The 17543-nt window shown below is 40.6% G+C and overlaps 1 protein-coding gene across 13 annotated transcripts in view; it reads left to right on the top strand.

The window, feature by feature from the left end:
* The first annotated feature begins 506 nt into the window (after nt 1-506).
* SORBS2 (sorbin and SH3 domain containing 2) overlaps nt 507-17543 on the top strand; it is a 129515-nt gene continuing 112478 nt past the window's right edge. For 7 of the 13 annotated variants that reach the window (XM_066236214.1, XM_066236223.1, XM_066236211.1 and 4 more), the window contains exon 1: nt 507-562. The gene's annotated coding sequence lies outside the window, so the exon portion shown is untranslated. The remainder of the gene's footprint in view (nt 563-17543) is intronic. The other 6 variants (XM_066236213.1, XM_066236217.1, XM_066236224.1 and 3 more) reach the window with 6 other exon arrangements.

The raw sequence follows: 17543 nt of genomic DNA, 5'->3' as shown, positions 1-17543 counted from the left end.
TCCGAGACTATTTATTTTATTTTAAATAAAGGGGTAAGGAAAGTGGAAATTAATCAGCAAACCAGATCAGGGCTGCTAAAGTCACACTGCCTGTTCAGCCCTCCTAAGACTCACCCTGGGTAAAACAGCCCCAACTGACCCTTCCCTTTGAAATTAGGGTGACTCGTGGTCTGTAACCCACTAAAAATAATGACAAAGACAGGGTGGGCAAAAGTAGGTGTACCGGTGTGAGAGTGCACAACCCAGTTGGTTCCTGTATCTCTATGAATTAGCACCACAACCGCAACCCTCCCTTTGCCCACCTCGGTATTTGCAGTTTCCTTTTTATAGGTTTTTCCTGATAAGTAGGTATTAAATCTTGTAGAGAAAAAAGTATATTTTATATGGATACATATATGTAATTGTAACTTTGCATCTTCCTCAGTATGATTTCACTGCTGTTTGGGTTGTTTTGTAATTGTGGGGCAGATCTCACCCCCCTATTTACTGTGACATTTCTTTTCTAGAGCCAGAATAGGACAGACTCATATACCATTCTGATCTGGGTGCATTTCTTCAGAAGGTACGCTGTCCTGTCCTCGTGGGGGAGCGCGGCCGCCGGGCGTGGGGCTGGCAGGGCCGGAGGCGGTCTCTGTGTGTGCTTCAGCAACAAGCGGTCTCAGTGACCGAGGCTCAGTGGGACCACGCTGCCTCTGGAGGCTCCAGGGAAGCACATGCCCCACCTGTCCCTAGCTGCTGTGGGTGCCGGGCACCCTTGGCATTCCTGGGCTACGGCAGCATCTCTCCAGTCCTCGCTCACTGTCATGTGATGCTCTTCTTGTGTGTCTGCCTGTCTCCAAAAGCGCTTGATTTAGGTCACACCCTAATCCAGTATTCACTCATCTAAATTTGAATAATATATCATAGCAAATACACATAATGAATATATGTAGATCAATCTATCTATTGTATCTATCTATCTATCTATCTATCTATCTATCTACCTACCTATTTATCTGACAAATATATGTCACAAAGAATGTATCATAAGCTCAGCACACAGCCTTCAGTCCCAGACTCAGCACTTACCCCCTCCCACATCCAGGGACCGGGCACCCTCTGTAGGGGCCACAGAAGGCCATGGCCTAATGTCTCACTGGCACAGTTGGCCCACCTGGCCCAGGTTATTTCTGAGTGAGGCCAAAGCACCAAAGTCTAATCACCCCTCACTGTCACCGAGGCACTTTGGTCTCCCTGAGAAATTGCAAACTACTTTAAGCCCTAGAGAATATCCCCGTGAACTTGAAGCCAGCAGGGAGGAGCACCGCTTTTCCTAAGTACTGTGGTCATCCTGTAGGAGATCATTCTTTGTTTTGCCACCTTTTCTGTCACTTTGGTGCCCTTCCCATCCGCACACAGTATTGAGACCATCCACCAGGGCGTGAGCTTGTCCACGGCCTGCTGCGTCCCTCGATGGCTCTGACTGAAACGCTGCAGAACGTCCTGCAGTTAGTTGCTCATTCCCATGCCAACAATTTATAAGGTCACCCTCTCCACTGAACTTTCCATTTTCTACTGATATGTTATTTTTAAAAGGAAAGTTTTGACTTCCTTAATTATAAATCAGGTTTTAAATGTGCATATTTTTCAAGAAAGGGGATCAGATATCAGGGCATGGTTATCAGATTGTATAATTTATTGGCCACAATCTACAATATTAATCTGTGTGATACTTTGGTCCTTCATCTGCACACTGGTTTGACTGTGTATCCAGAAAGAGACAGACACAAGGCAGAGACACACAGAGAGAGAGAGAGAGAGAGAGAGAGAAGAGAAAAGAGAGCCACTTCCTAAAAGTCCATGTTTGGTCATTACATGAGGGCAGACATTGTACAAGGACACAGAGAATCCCACTTAAAAAGTAAATACCAAGAGGCTTAGTTAGGTGTGACAGTGCAAAGCCATTTCATAAATGTTTTTGATAAGTTGATACAAAAGAAAGTGATTTATAAGGTGGTTGTTTTGCATTAGGCTCTGTTCAAAGCCAATTGAAATTCCTCATTTGCATTAACCATCTGAGCTGTTTTCTGTTGAGAGGAGTGTTCTATTCTAACATCCAGCGTTGTCCATGGAGGTAGGCGGAGTTAGAGCCTCTGGATTAGAATCTGCCCAGATGGGACTGTGCACTGAAGTAAGCTCTGTGTCATGGATGAAAGGAAGGATTTAAGTTAAACACTGAGAGATGGAGGTTTTAAAGAAAGTCATTAAAAGAGTATGGATACTTGACCAAAAGAAAAACATGCAAAGTAGTGATTGACATGAGTCATTTTGCTCCCTAATAGAAGAAAAAGAACTGTTTAGTAGTTTCTCTATGAAAAATACTCAGTAAGCAGGTAACATCAGTTTAATATGCATACCAATTATATATGTGAAACATATTTTTATGATATACATAAAGATATATTTATGATATACACATATAATATATATATATATTATATATAACACTTTATCATTAACAATGGTATTTGGGTAAAACACTGCTTAAGTCAGGATAAAACCCCCTCCAGGTGTCACAAGGGACAGTTGTTCCCCTGTTCCAGCCAGCAGGGCAAGTGCCTGGGGACCAGCTCCAAAGTGAGGCTGCATTGGAGCTGGATATGCCCAGTCTCGGAACGCCTGGGGCAGGGCTCCGTGCTGAGCTGACCCATGTCCCAGCTCTGACATGCGCAGAGCAAACTGACCACTGCGTCACGGGCCTCCTCTCCTAGGCTCGCACTGGGTCACGTGAGGAATCTGACTGTCTTTTCTCTGAGAAACTTAAAAAAAAAAAAAAACTCACTCAAGGATTTCTTGTCAGGAAGGCTGAGTGATCAGTGTTCCATTACATTTCATTGAGTGCATATGTTATCTCTATTTTTGAAGATTCATAAATGCTGAAAATTGACTTAGTCAAGTTTCTTGGGTGTCCTGACAGTGTCCCTGTGAGTGGGAGAAGGTATGGTTTCACAAAAAAGAAAAGCAGGTGATTTTTACAAAACTTCAACCCATTGTTGAGATGATAAAAATAAACATTTAGGGATTGTGCTCATATATATCATTTTTAATTCATAGTAACCTTTTTTTTTCAAAAAACAAAATTAGAATTACACCGTCAGTACTGAGATCCATTTTGCACTTCATTGTTTTGAGACTATTTTTTCATATCATTACGTATTCTTTAAGAAAGTAAATTCATTACCTGCACAGGAAACTATACAGTAAACAAGTATGTCGCAGTCCACCCCCATGATAGAATACTACAAGTGAAAGGAGCCAGAAGTTCTTCGGCAGTGAGTGTTGTATTTTTCTCATTCCTTGAAATAAATTACATAAGTCACTGTATGTGAAATGTGATAGGTTTTTTTTTTTTTTTCTACAAAGTAGATCATGATAATTCTAAAATTGGGCAGAACCATCTGGAACGTGAGTCACTTGACTAAGTAAGAAGAAAAAGAGAAAGGGTAAAACAGCGCCTTCCCAGGAAATTGAAGTCCTGTGCTATTTCTTGTATTGCTCAGGCTGAAAACAAAGGTTGGATTGGGTGGTTTTCTAGAATTAACTGACCTGGAGTGTTTGTAATTCACATTCCCACACAACTGTGGCCATCAATTGACCAAAGGGAGAGGGCTGTTTTTTCCTCAGTCAGTCTAACATAAGGACAAGGCGGACAGAGAAGGCATGAAGCATCTAGTTCTGCTCTTACTCCTTCAGAACATGAAAACTCAGAGGAAGATCCCGTCTCCAGGCCCTCAGAGGGGAGCCCTCTGCAAGAGGGGAGATTTGCTCCACTGGCCCAGAGAGAGATGAGTAGAAAGTCAATGAAAGTCTAGATTGTGTTTTTCCAGTACGCATATGGGAAGGTTTTTAGCAACTTTATCCTGAACAAGAGTTTTACTTGTTAATACCAGTAGGACTTGAATTTTACCATGTAAGAAAATAAAGGAGAGTGAGAAATAAAATTTTTAAAAAGCAGTTTATGAACCAAAGATATGGCCTTCCTGTCGGTAGATAATGATTACCAGCCATAGAAGTTTTATACACTATTCCCTGTGCTAAACACTTTACATATATCACTTAATTCTGGCACCATCAGTAGTAAATAGATCGCATCATTCTATCTTACAGCTGAGGAAAGGAAGGTTGGAGGGCTGGCTGTATTCATTCTTCTACTTGTTCCCTGGGAACCCATGTACTGGCTCCTAATGTGTGGCCAGCATGGTTTGTGTGCTGGAGATACGGTGAGGCATGAGGCCACCACCTCTGCCTCCTGGTGGAGCGGACGGGACTGACAGTTCAGATTTTCAGCTGTTTCCCTGTCTCCAAATTGCTGAACACAAGACTAACAGTGCAATTTAATGAGAAATCTGTGAGATCTCACAGTAGATCAGTAAATAACATTTCACCTTCATTTGTTTTCTTCTTGATTTGAGAATCAGCATGATTAACCTTAGAAATAGGAATTAAAATAATGAGTGCTATTGTGCATCGTTTTGTGAAAGCTAGGTGAATGCAGGAAGCATTTGGTTAAACACGTTTAGAAACAAGGCCCTGTGCTTGGCTCCTGCCCCGAAAAGAGTCTTATTGACCCCCAAGGAAGAAACAAGAAGGCTTACAGGGTAGAGGAAGCGAGATATGTTTTTACCGGTATTCACCAAGAACACAACAGTCATCACAATGACCAGTTAGACAAAAAGACAAAGGCAGACCTTAGCAAAATCTTTTCAAGTGATCCCCATCCATGAATACGGTTTTCTGTTTGTCAGTCCAAGGGCTCGTATGAACCCGTGGCCAGGTGAAAGCATTTGCCTCAGTGCCAGATGGGAGAATAGAACTCTAAGGTATCCATCCATGGCCACAGTCTCTCGACAATACCGCACACTAGGCTTTTTCAGGGAACACAGTTCCTGGCATTATATTAGATCTTCTGTTCTCCAAAGATGAATGAGAGAACCTTAACCAAGTCCCGTCCCTGGCCTGGTTGGATAGGCTCACAGACTTAGAAAGCAAGCACTTTGCTTTTGGAATAAAAAAAAATTTTTTTTAACAATCTAATGATGTCTACAGAAGTTATTTTCCATAGGTTTACTAAAACTCTGTAAGAAATTGAACATTGATATTTCAAGTGGTTGTACTACCAGTCCCCCTAGTCAAGGGTTACACCACCAGAATGGGTTTAATCTTAAGAGCCAATCATATTCCCACGAGAGCTAGTCATCAAAGGAAGCGTAAGAGCTGGCGGGAGCAGATTCGGGGACAAACAGTACCCAGGACTTCAAAACGGTGATTGAGGTGGATTTCTTTGGCTTTAATGATCTTTCCTGAACAAGCTATTTCTCTCGCTTTACCTTAAAATGTGTAGCCAACCTGGCTTTATCAAAATAAAATAAGCCTAATCATGGGACATTATTTGGAAATCAAGTTTTATTGTTGCATAACGGTTTAATAACCTTGATAGATAAGGCTCTGGTGTTCTAATGAACATGCTTATGTAAAGGGGCTCAGAGAAAGAAATGAACTCAGCTTTTCTTTCTCATCTGGTTACACACCTAATTTGGTACTGTAGCGGCCAAATCACTAAATTTTTCACTGATTTCAAAAAAATCAAAAGCATTGAAACAAATAAGATTGGCTCATTAAAAATGCTCTACCCAAGAGTATAATAAAGGCAATTACTGAATTTACTACAATCCTCCTAAATTCTTCTTTATGTATTATTACTTTGATAGGAAGTCCTGAATGTAATATGTTGACTCACACCTATTTCATTAGCTGTAATTGTGATCACATAAGACATAGGATCATTAACGCAAACTCCGGACATCTCTTAATAATCTGTCTGCTTTTCAGAGGAGCAGAGAATTAGCTTTGATGAAGCTATTTCCATCACACCAGGGCCGGTTGTGCAGAGTGGCTCCTTTAGTAACTATGGAAATGATGATGCCCAGGAGGCTGAAGGGAGGAACACCTGGGCACACTTCCAGATCGGCTGCTTTTGTGGACGCATCTGTGCGGGATCCAGATGTGTGAGAGGCGTACTTCATGTCTCGACAACCCAACGCTTTTTGGTTTTGCTTTCTCTTCACACTTTCCCTGATTCTCTGTAACAGCCTCAAGTGAGAATGAAGCCAGGCAAGACAGCACTTCACTCACAGGCCCCTGTGTTCTTTCCAGAAATGTGTCTCATATTTAAAGACGCATGTCCAAATGTACTAAAAACAGACCCTCCTCCCAGACACATTTCTACTACTGCTATTTCTGAAAGCCCTGGTCAGTGTCCAGGCTCCCGGACTATATTTATCTTTATATTTGTGTCTCCGTTTTTCTGGCATTTGGTTCCATAGTTTGCTAATATTTTAATACACATATACTTGTAGGGCATCAGTACAAGAAAAGGAAAGAACATCAAGAACCATAAGCAACCAACCTCTTTACTGCCTCAAGCTAAGTCTAGTTAAATTGGAAACATATATATACGCGTACATACATACACACTTTTTAATGTGGTTTCATCTGTTCAGCTTAAGTAGCACAGAGCTTCTATCAAGTAAGCCTTATTAGATTTAGTACATTTGGGGATAAATCTTTTTTAAAAATGAACCATGAAAACTTTGGAAATGTTTCTATTTCTAAATTAGTTCTACTACTCTTAAAATTCTACCAATATGTTCCTTGCTATTCGTAAGTTATTTGCTGAAAGCCTCCCATGTATAAGGCACAATGAAGAACACAAAAGTGAATAAAGCATGGTCTCTGCCCTCAAGAAAACGCAAACAGAGATACCATAATGTAAACAGACAAGGAATTAGATTCCTTTAAATGAGAGAGAGCTTTTATGTTGTTTACATAGGGGGCTACTTTGAAATGGGCCTCTGAGAATTGGTGTGATTTTAAGAGTAATTAAGAGTAATCCCAATGGAATAAACATCACAAAAGATGTAACCCCAAACCCTATCTGTCCAGCCAGGGCCACACGGAGTCACGCACTCCTGGAAGACAGGGACTTGCTTTGATTACCTTGGCACCCCTAAACCCAGAACAATGTCTGACACATGGTGGGCGTCCTGTGAAAAATGTGCCGATTAAACTTCGATGAAGGTTGAATTATAACATGTACAAAAAATGGAGCAGCAAAAAGTCCAGTTTGACTAAAGAACAGAATATGAGAAGGGGAATAGATGATAACATCTTGAAAATTAGGCTGGGAACATATTGTGCTGGGCTTGGTTTGGAATGTATTAATAGAGAGTGTGAAGTCACTGGTCCTTTTCAAAATATTAACTTTGCAACAATTGCAACAGGAGATCAAGAGAGAGTGAGTGAGAGAAAGAGAGAGAGACTAGGGGAGGACTAGAGACAAGGAAACCAAACAAAGGATTATTATGACAATTTGTTTGATAAAATGAAACAGAAACGACAGATGGCGAGCCTGAGATTAATAGCAGTAGTTACACATACTACTATATGAACAGCAAAAAACAATGAGAAAGACAACAATAACTAATACGTCGTGATCAAGTGATCAAGGCTATGTCCAAGAACAAAGTAACATTTTGATTGATTCCCTCTTGGGACTCTTACCACAAAGTTGTAATTCACAAGTTTATAGACGAGGAAATTGAGCCCTGGAGAAATTAAGTAACTTCCTCTGCTAGAAGCAACGTTAGGATGCTCCATTTTGTTTGATCTTCTGGAACAGAGTTCTATGGGGTAGGGTCCAGAAACCCATAGTTACAAGCTTTGTCAAAAGAAGAATCACATACAAATGATTAGCTAGCACATCCCACATCAGCGGTAATAATTCCAAACGGGAATCTCTGTCGCACGGTGCTTTTTGCAGGATAATTCCCACCTTTTTGTAACTACTGGGTTATATAGCAGCCACTGATGGTTTGTAGCTATTGACCCACAAAAGGCTAAAGTTCAGTGTAAATATTATCAAGAGAAATCCTCAAAAATAGATGTCTAAATTTTCTTATGGAACTAGTCAAAGATTGACTGTAATTGCTTTTAAAGGAAAAAGAACCTCTTTCCATTAAAATATAAACTGGCAACACAGTCTTACAATGTGATTTCTGTTTTAAAACACAAAGTAAGCATTTAAGATATGCAAGGTGCTGAACTAGACGCAGTGAGAGACTGCTCATGATAAAGAAATTTGTTTTGATCTCACAGATATTAGAGTGAGAATCTCATGTCTCTCGCAGACATGAGGGAAATAAGTATTCCAGTACTGCTCATGGAAAGTATTTGGAGAATGCAGAAATGGTAATCATAGTTGCTACGTCGGATTCATGAACAACCTAGTTTTTGAGTCTCCATGTTCAAGGCTGTGAGGGTACGTGCCTGATTTGAGACTACTGTTGACTTGGAGAAAATAAATAGCATGTTACAGGCTTTGAACAGATTAAGAAGTGTTTTAAAAAAAAACAGAGAGAGGGAGAGAGTAATTAATTCAGGAGGAGGGAAAACTTGAAGGATGGGTGGGACTTGGGGAAATAAGGAAGTTAAGGAATTCTGTACCCAGATCATAAAGACTGCATGAAGGTTCTTGATGGAACTCAGGGAGAGCGGATGGCCGCAGCTGAAGTTAAGGCCGTGGCCGAAGATGAGACTGAAAAGGAAATTGGAGTCAGACCAGGGGATGGCATTCAGGTTATACTGTGTTATCAGAAGTTGACCTCTCAGACAACAGAGAGCCCCAGAAATATTGGAAGAAACGAGAGATAATTGGGCTTGGTTTTAGGAAGGGTCATCTGGCAACAGTATAAATGATTGTGGCGAAAGGTCAGAAGGAAAGTTAAATCAAGGACACCTACTTCAGAGCTGAAAGGCAAACTATGATAATCTGATCATGGGGTGGCACATTCGGCACTGTTACGGGGTAACTGCAAATATACTAGAAAATACTTGTAGCTACAAAGATCATTAACTAGCTGCTCGTTCCTCTGTCACTTTTTCAGACTCTGGGCATGAAATATCCCAAGTATTCCATAAAAAACACACAAAAGTTGTCCCAGAACAGCTAAAATCTAAATTTATGGTGTCTTCCCCTCCCCTAAAATACCCAAACATCCCCACAAAACCCAAAGAGGCTGTATGTAAGTCTAGAAACCCAAGACCTTCCTAATACTGAGCGCCACGGATTGGTGACTCTACTGAGAAGGGAAACAATGAAAGGCTCACTTTCCAAACCCTGGAAACTGCTTCCTGCTGTCAGATTGTAAAGAAATTGGCATACGGAAGAGAGGAGCAAAATTACACTAGCATGTAAATGCTATAAACCCTGAAAATGGTTACCTGTTAGGGACCTGCCCTTTGGGTACAAGGCATACCAAGAAAGTGATTGAAAATACATAGCCGCAATGCTGCTGGAGTCGTTTACAGATTAATACACTATAACTGGTCTTTCCTCATTCCTTATGGACCCAGGACCTTGACATTCACTGAAGCAAGGTCAACATCCTGCTCCGTGTCTAGGAGTTCTGTTTCTTCCTTAACTCTACAGAGATAAGTGCACTAGAAAGATGCACAGTTGGAAAACAAACATTACAACGCTCCAAAAACAATACTATTCCCAGCGAGGGTAAAACACTCCCCACCTAGAGCCCCATACTCTGTATGCCTTAACAAATACTAGAGATTATTCTAAGGAAATGAATAGAATAATTATGACTCAGTGTAGCACTTGAAGCAAATCAGCATCTCTGCTTTTTTCTGGGTGTTGAGAACACCCTGTATTGGCGCATGGGATCTTTTTTTATTATTATTATTTTCCTCCTGGCTTCCCTTAAAACTTCATAGTTATATTCTCACAATCCTCACAGAAATGGATTGTTCCATTAGCATGGGTTGCTTAGGTTTAAACTTATTAAAATGTACCCTGTTGTATGTGATTCATGATTCAAACTAAATTAGTACTTATTTTCTAAAAACAGAAGACTGTTTTGAAAGTTTTAAGGAAAGTGGAGCAAAGGGTCCTTTTCTCTGTTTTCAGGGAAGTTGCCACTACCACACGACAGCAGGAAGACATCTGTGTTATTTCAGGTGCTTACCTTTATGGCCCAAGTTGTGCCCAAAATACGACATACCTTTAAGTGGCTCTGGGATGGATTAAGTTCTCAGAGGTTCTTTCTTCTTCCCCCTTTGATTCAGCTTGGGTCCACTTCAGCTGTTAAACAGAATAAAATTATGCTGCAAATCTGTGAAAACTGGTTATTCCCTGGCACTCTGGGTGACTATTTTGGTTAGGGTTTTGGGGGTAATACTAGAGGAGGGTTAAGAGAAGCTCAGGTACTTTCTTGTAAATAGACATTTAAGATCAAAAGTATTATCAATGCTTCAGCCTTAATTAAAGGAAAGAGGAGACAAAGCTTTCAGATCAAACACAGGGAGGACGAAAAGGGCACCGTGGTCTCTGGGAGAACCACTCTCTCAATGGCTTTCTCAAAACCCTGTCCCAGACTAACTAATGATCCACTTTTGCTGCTTTTTATCACCAGTCAGATGCCAGAAAGAGTCATTGTAGAGTAACATTCTGCAAAGCCTGACGTGCTATTTGGGATTTTCACACTTCTATAAATATCCAAAAAGGCAACATAGCTGCTTCACGTCAAACTCGATTTAAAAAGCTGCAGAAACAGTTTTCCAAAGAATGCTACTTCCTAAATTAAATGTCCACATGAATAATTATAATAATTTAAAGTAACTATAATTGTTCATAGCTCATTAGAAGAATCATTTTGAGATCCAAAGAATTAGGAACTCTCCTGTCTTATTAGAGTTTCATGGATATTCATCACTTTTTTAGAAACAAAACTCTGAAGGTCCAGCATACATCCCCAACACCATTCTCCAGATGAGCAGATGAAGCTTATGCATGAACATAGCTGTTTTATCACCCTTTCTGGGCCCAGAGACAAGACACTATCTCCTTTTCATTTATTTCTTGTGGATTTTTCTGAAGTGTAATTTGTTCTGACATCTCTTAGAGAACTCCTGACCCTTTAATGGGTCTCCATGGTGTTCGTTTATATAATGACTAAGGGCTTACATTATTGTCTTGGCTAAAATCTAAAGAACTTCTCATTTTTTTCCCTTACTACATTCTGCTGCAGATTGAGAAGTTTGTTTGGAGAAAAGTTATAATCTCACATGATCGTTTCCTCTACTTTATTTGGAAGTTGAGCAACGCAAGGCCTAATTATAGGGAACAAGAGTCTCTAATTTCTCCGAGGAAGTGCTCGGCACTCTGGACCCGTGCCCTTTCCCGAGTGATTGATTGAGTCTCCTAAATCAGCTCTTGTTTTTCTCCAGTTCCAGTGGGCATGTTAAAACAGAAACCATTTCACTCTGCAGAAAGTTCTGGGTGTTTTCCTCTCCCACTTCACAGTAAAATGTTGGGCTTCTCTGAAACCATGGTCCAGAGTTCACCATCTGGTCAGACTGAAAGATCGGTTCCGCCTCCATGGTGTTTGGCTCCCAGCCTCATTTGCATTTCACATCCGGGTCAAGATTGTAATGGAATGTGACAGGACAGCTCCACAGCCGCTCACACAAGCTCCCAGGCTGCTGCTACCTGTTCCATTCAGAAACAACGAATGCGATTCACTCAGAAAGACAAAGTGAGGTGCCCTTGGCCACGTGGATAATTAGGTGTTGAGATCATGGCTGGGATCTAAACTTTTTTAAAAAATCTTTATTGAGATATAATTGACAAAACTATACAATGTGATGATCTGATACATACATACATACATACATACATATATATATGTATTATAACTGAAAGGATTTCCTCCAAGTTAATTAACACATTCATCATCTCACATATTAACCTGTGTGTGTGTATGTGTGAACATGTAAGTTTCACTCTCTTAACAAATTTCAGAATTAAAGTTTTTAAAGCCCTCATCCCCCATTGCCTCAGTCCAAAGGATAGATTTATCAGTACCTCCACTTTATTCTTTGAGATCATATGTAAATACCTTTCAAAAATTCAGTAATTGCATTCTCTAAGTCTCAAAACCAAAGGATAATAACTAACTGTCTTCTGGCACGTGGCACAGTTTTCCCGGAAGGTGAATTGGCACGGTGGGACACCTGGGACCCAGGCCCACCTCTGAGATAGTTTGCTTTGGGGCTGAGATATGGTTCTGAAAGGTTTTTTAAGAAAATGTCTAGAAATTTTAACATTGTCCCAATCTCTTTACTTCAAAGTCAGACTGTATTACATACACACTGCATTATATACAAGGGAAAATAGGTACAACTTAAGTCACCATCCGGGTATAGGAATCCTCTCATGCTGAAGCATATTTGCATTACATGTGAATAATCAGACTCCACATTTATAATAAAGACTCAGGAAAAATGAAGAATTCAGAGAAAATGAAGAATTTAAGATATCTTTTCAATTTATTTTCTAAACATCTGAATAAATCTTTTTGTTTCCTGTAAGACATTCCATGGGTGTTTGTCTTTTATGGTTTGGGGCTTTCTTAACCTTCAGATAACTTTTGCTAGAAATGATAAGTAAGGGAATAAACACTGGGTTTGAGGTTCTTGATTCTTAAAGGCTTTATGGATTTTTAAATTCCATCTTATTGAATATATTATGTTACTCTTTGTTGTGTCTAGGCTATTTCTTGAGGTATTGAATCATTTAAAGCTCCATTGAAATTGCTCTTTAAATGTGCTGCTATTACTAGTGATTAAAAATATTTGTCTGGAAACTTAGATATTAAATTTTATATCTACTACAGGCACTTATTTTCAAATCATTCATTTCAGGCATTCAATTAAATGCATGGTAATGTCAAAATTAATACAGTTTGGTGCGCACATGTCTTTGGAGTATTTCTTTAACAAAGGCTCACTAAGAACATTTAATGTGCAAAACATTTTATTTAGTCTATGGAATAGAATACCATGGAACATAGAATAAAGTTCTCGTCCTTAAGGAACTTATAGTCCAATGGAGATAATAAGACATTCAAGAAAGAGTGGAAGGGAGGGAGGGAAGGAAGGAAGGAAATTACATCTTTCAAAAAGGTACAGGGGTTATAGTGCCACCAGGAATGTTTACTAACCAACTTTGCACTCACTGTGTGACAGAAGGAAAATAAAATTTATTATAAAACTGGAGATTTCCTCCTTATAACTATGCATACACAGAAATTAAATGACATAATTAAATTTTCTGGATTCGAACAATAGCAGTCCATTAATTGGGATCAATGCTCAGTGCTGTGATAGAGATCACAAGTAATAGAGTTGAAGCAAAAGAGATGTTTATTGCCCACTTATGTGAAAGCAGGAATTGGTGGTTCAGGATGAGTATGTCCATAATTGCCAGGGTCCTTACTCCTCACCCTCGGCACACGGCTTCCCTCTTGTGATCAGGGGGGCTGCTCCAGACCCTCACACTAGGTCTGCATTGCAGCCAGCAGAGAGGGGAAAACAGGGAAGCACCAGCCCTGGTCCTTCCTTACCCACCATGTCCTCTGGTCAAAATCTGTCCACAACCCAAGGGACACAGAGATGTTGTCCTAGCCTGGCTGAAGCTGAGTGTCCCGCGGACACTTCCATAATGAGGGGAGAAGGAGAGACTAGGGGGGGAGAGGACAAGGAGCTCTCTTGGCTGTGTAACCGTGTGGTAATCTCCTAGCACAGTCATCACCGTGATACAAGTTTTCTTATCACATATTACCAGCGCTTTCATTTTCCAAACACAGATTAGGAACGCACTGTGGATGATTTCAACAATCAAGGGAGGACTTCTCACCTTGTCCAGTGCTGCTCATTTGCAGCGGAAAAATGAATGCCTTATGCTAAGTTGTCAGGACCAAATATAATGAACTAGAGTAAGCGTGTCACTAAAATAGCAAGACAAACGACCTCGAAACATGGCACTTCCTCCCTTTGCATTTTCCCCCCTCATCTGGTTTATTTACAATAAAAAAGTAGGTTGAGGGATGAAGTTGCAGAAACCGATCCTTCTAACTGTTACTCTATATATCACATAACTGATAACCCAATGCTGGAGAGAAAAACCCAGCTGAATTGTGTTAGCATAGGCTGTCCTAGCCTGGCTCACATTTAATAATTGATTACAGTGTACAGTTCATGCCAGTGTGAGAGTCTCCATAAAAATAATCCTGGCAAGTCTGGTTACATCATTCTCCAAGGAGCCTTCTCCCGTTAGCACCAGAGCTCTGACTCACACCTGTGGCTTCTCCAAGTCAGAAAAACTGAATTTTCCCTCTCTTTATTTTATTTTATTTTTTGGCAACCTCTCTCTAAGAAGATGATTGGTCAGAGTGGTTTTAAAAATGTACCATTCAACTCTGTCACATACCTTTCTTAATACAATCAATAAATAAGACAAGCTGCCATATATATATATATATATATATATATATATATATATATATATATATCAGACTCTAGAGTTATTGGGCACACGTACCAGTGGAATCTTATCATCTATTTGTAGAGAGTATAACTCATTTATAGAGCAAAAATAAATCATCTGACTATTTCTGATTTATAACTGGGTTTCCACATTTTGGCTCGGAGCTAACCTACAAAGGAAATTATAGGACACAACTGCTCTTATAAAGACAGATCGCAAAATTATTAAAACAGGGAGATTGAGAAAACATTGTCTACTTGTTCTGATTCTCTCGTTTGCACACGAGGAGACAGAAGTCCACAAAGGAAGAAAGATTCCTAAAGACGTTCACCCAGTCAGCGACCAGACCTAGAACGCCCAAAGCCTGACTGACACGCAGGACAACATGACTTAAAGTGGAGTAAACATAAGTGTCCTTGGGCACAGGATCTGTCCGTTAGGCAGCCAGCCTGACGTAGCCCAAAGCACGTGTACACTGAATCACCGAGAATCCACTGGTAACCAACAAGTAACAGAACAGGAGATTTAAGGAAACCTCTGTCTCCTTCAACTTCTGCTTTCCAACGTTTTGAAGTTTCCTACACCGATCTTCACACGCTGGAGTGGCGAGGAGCTGTATTCAGGGCACTAATAATTCTGATAATCGTAGTGAAAATGATAGGTTATATTTCTTTAGTCATTTTTGTGCCTGTTATTTTTTTCAAGCATATAATTTTTTAAGTATATTACATGATTTCATTACAATAACATATATTGTTTTCTCACATTAAGCCTGTGACGTGTGTACTATTGTTTTCCCCTGGCTTATAGTTGTGGAAACTGAGGCACAGAAGATGTAAGTAATTCACCCAAAGTCGTCACACAGCTAGTAAGTAGTAGCAGGATTACGGTGTAAGCCCAGGTTGTTAACTTTTAACCACAGTGCTATGTTGGCTACCACAGGAAAGGAATTCTATATCTCATAACCGTGTGTGCAGAAGAAGAGGTGGTTTAGAGAGGGGAGTCCTGGTTTTGGGGCCAGAAGGTATGGTCTTTTCTCTTTTTAGTTGACATCATTCTGGAGGGTTGAGCTAATTACACTTCTCAGCGTGCAGCCCTTTATCTCTGTGACCCGTGCTAGGCTTCCACACGCATATGTAAGCACGTCTTTTAAACCGTAAGTCGCCCACCATCTCTACGCATAATACTGTTTTTAAAGAAATTGCCAAAAATGTATGATTCAGTTTGATTAAACAAATAATGTGTATTGAACATTGATCACATGCCCACCGCAACTGGAGAAATATTGCCGAAGCTCTGATAGCAATTCTTATCATAGATCTCCAAGGCTCCCTTAATCTCCTCCCTCCGTGTAAGACAGCCCGGGTTTCAAAACCCACTGCAAGTAACAGGGGCAAAAAAAATGATTCTTAAGCAATTGCCGCCTTTGATTTTCCTTTTGGCATTTTGACAGCGGGCGGTTATGCCCTGTAATCAAAGGCAAACATACACCGGTCATCTCCTAGCAACTCACTGCAGATTACTGGTAGGGAATAATTTGTGTGCTGAGTCTGAGTCCGTATAATTTCAAACTCTGAAGCCAGCAGAGATCCTGCTCTGGCCACTCTTCCGTAGTCTGCAAATACAATAAACCTGGTCTGGACGCTGTTGCTGGAAGAATGTGCCCTCACATGTCCCAAGCCCAGACACTTTTGTATGAAAGAGACTGAAGAGTTTTATGGTTTTCTGTGTGGTTGTTAAAAATCTAATTGCAATGAAATGTCACTAGGAATCAAAATCATTTTGCTGCTCTGCAGTTTCCCTTTGCCGAAGCCTGCCCCCCCCCACTCTCCTGCAAGGGGACATCTGTCGCCCAGGCTTGGACGGCCTCACAGCATCCTGGCCTCCCCCTGATGTTTTCTCCCAGTGGGCTTCTCATCTGCCCCCACAGTCTGGTGCACCCGGGAGCCCAATCAATCAAACACAGCTTCTTGTCAGTGTCGGGAAGCTGCTGCTCACGGAGCCATAAGGCACAAAATGAAGGTGCTATCCACACCGATCCACTCAGCCATCTGTGCGTGAGAGAAACCAACATGATACCAGGAGATGCGCTCCATCTCTTCATGAGAGGTTCCGTACAGTCCTTGACAACGAGATGATACAAAGAGAAAAGCCGACTAGAGAACCTAAATGAATGACCAAGGCAAGAAACGCTTTAGCCACTAGTCACATGTGTCAACACCAAAGAAACATCCACTTTTAATATAGCAGTAGTAGCAGCATCTGGGGCATTCTTTGTCAGATTCACTTTCAAGGGCTTTATATGTTAACCATGGATCTTTCTTCAACCCTAGGAGTTTGGCGCCATGGTTATCCTGATTCAGAGAGGACGAAACTCGGCCAGGTTCAGAAAGAGGATTAGTGAATTGCCCAAAGTTAATCCATGTTGGGCTGGTAGAATGGGTTTTTAATCCAGTTGTCTTGGCCCCAAAGTCAACACTCTAGATCACGTCAGCCACCAGCCCCAGCAGGAGGCATCATCATAACACCATTCCCATCTCTCTGTCTGGTACCCTAGGGCAGAGGGTGACATGAAAATAGCTTAATGATCTGGAACATAAACACTAACTCCGCAATACTTTTTCTATAAACTCCTTTGATGAAAAAGAAATTGTGTTTATTTCTATTTATTATAAAGAAGAAGAGGATTGCTTTCTTGTGGGTCTCTTGCTATGTGGTTAGTATATAGTAAAGCGTTCTTGTTCGAGCAGACTAAAGAAACATAATAAATACTCTGGGTTTGCCCCATGTCCTCTGGTAGCATTATATAAGACATTGTGCAGTGTGCATGAGTAGCCTTCTTTTAAAAATATTCAGTTACATGTCCCAGAAACACTTGCGGAGCGGTTAATGTGTATGACTTATCTGGTGAGCATTTAGTGTTTTTCATCTATTATTTATGATCTCTGCTTTAAGCCACTTACAGCCAAGACAAGGGAAACATGGCTGGAGCTGTCACTCGTGCGTGCTTCAAAAGGATTTTGATTCTGTCTACAGTTCCAGTTCTTTATATTTCAAATTATGGAGTGCTAGAAGTTGTCTACTTGCTACATAAAATAGTTTTTAATCT

The sequence above is a fragment of the Saccopteryx bilineata genome, chromosome 6, assembly GCF_036850765.1.
Source record: "Saccopteryx bilineata isolate mSacBil1 chromosome 6, mSacBil1_pri_phased_curated, whole genome shotgun sequence".
Taxonomy (NCBI): domain Eukaryota; kingdom Metazoa; phylum Chordata; class Mammalia; order Chiroptera; family Emballonuridae; genus Saccopteryx; species Saccopteryx bilineata.
Note: the sequence above shows the minus strand (reverse complement) of the source record. Positions and strands in the feature narration are given on the sequence as shown.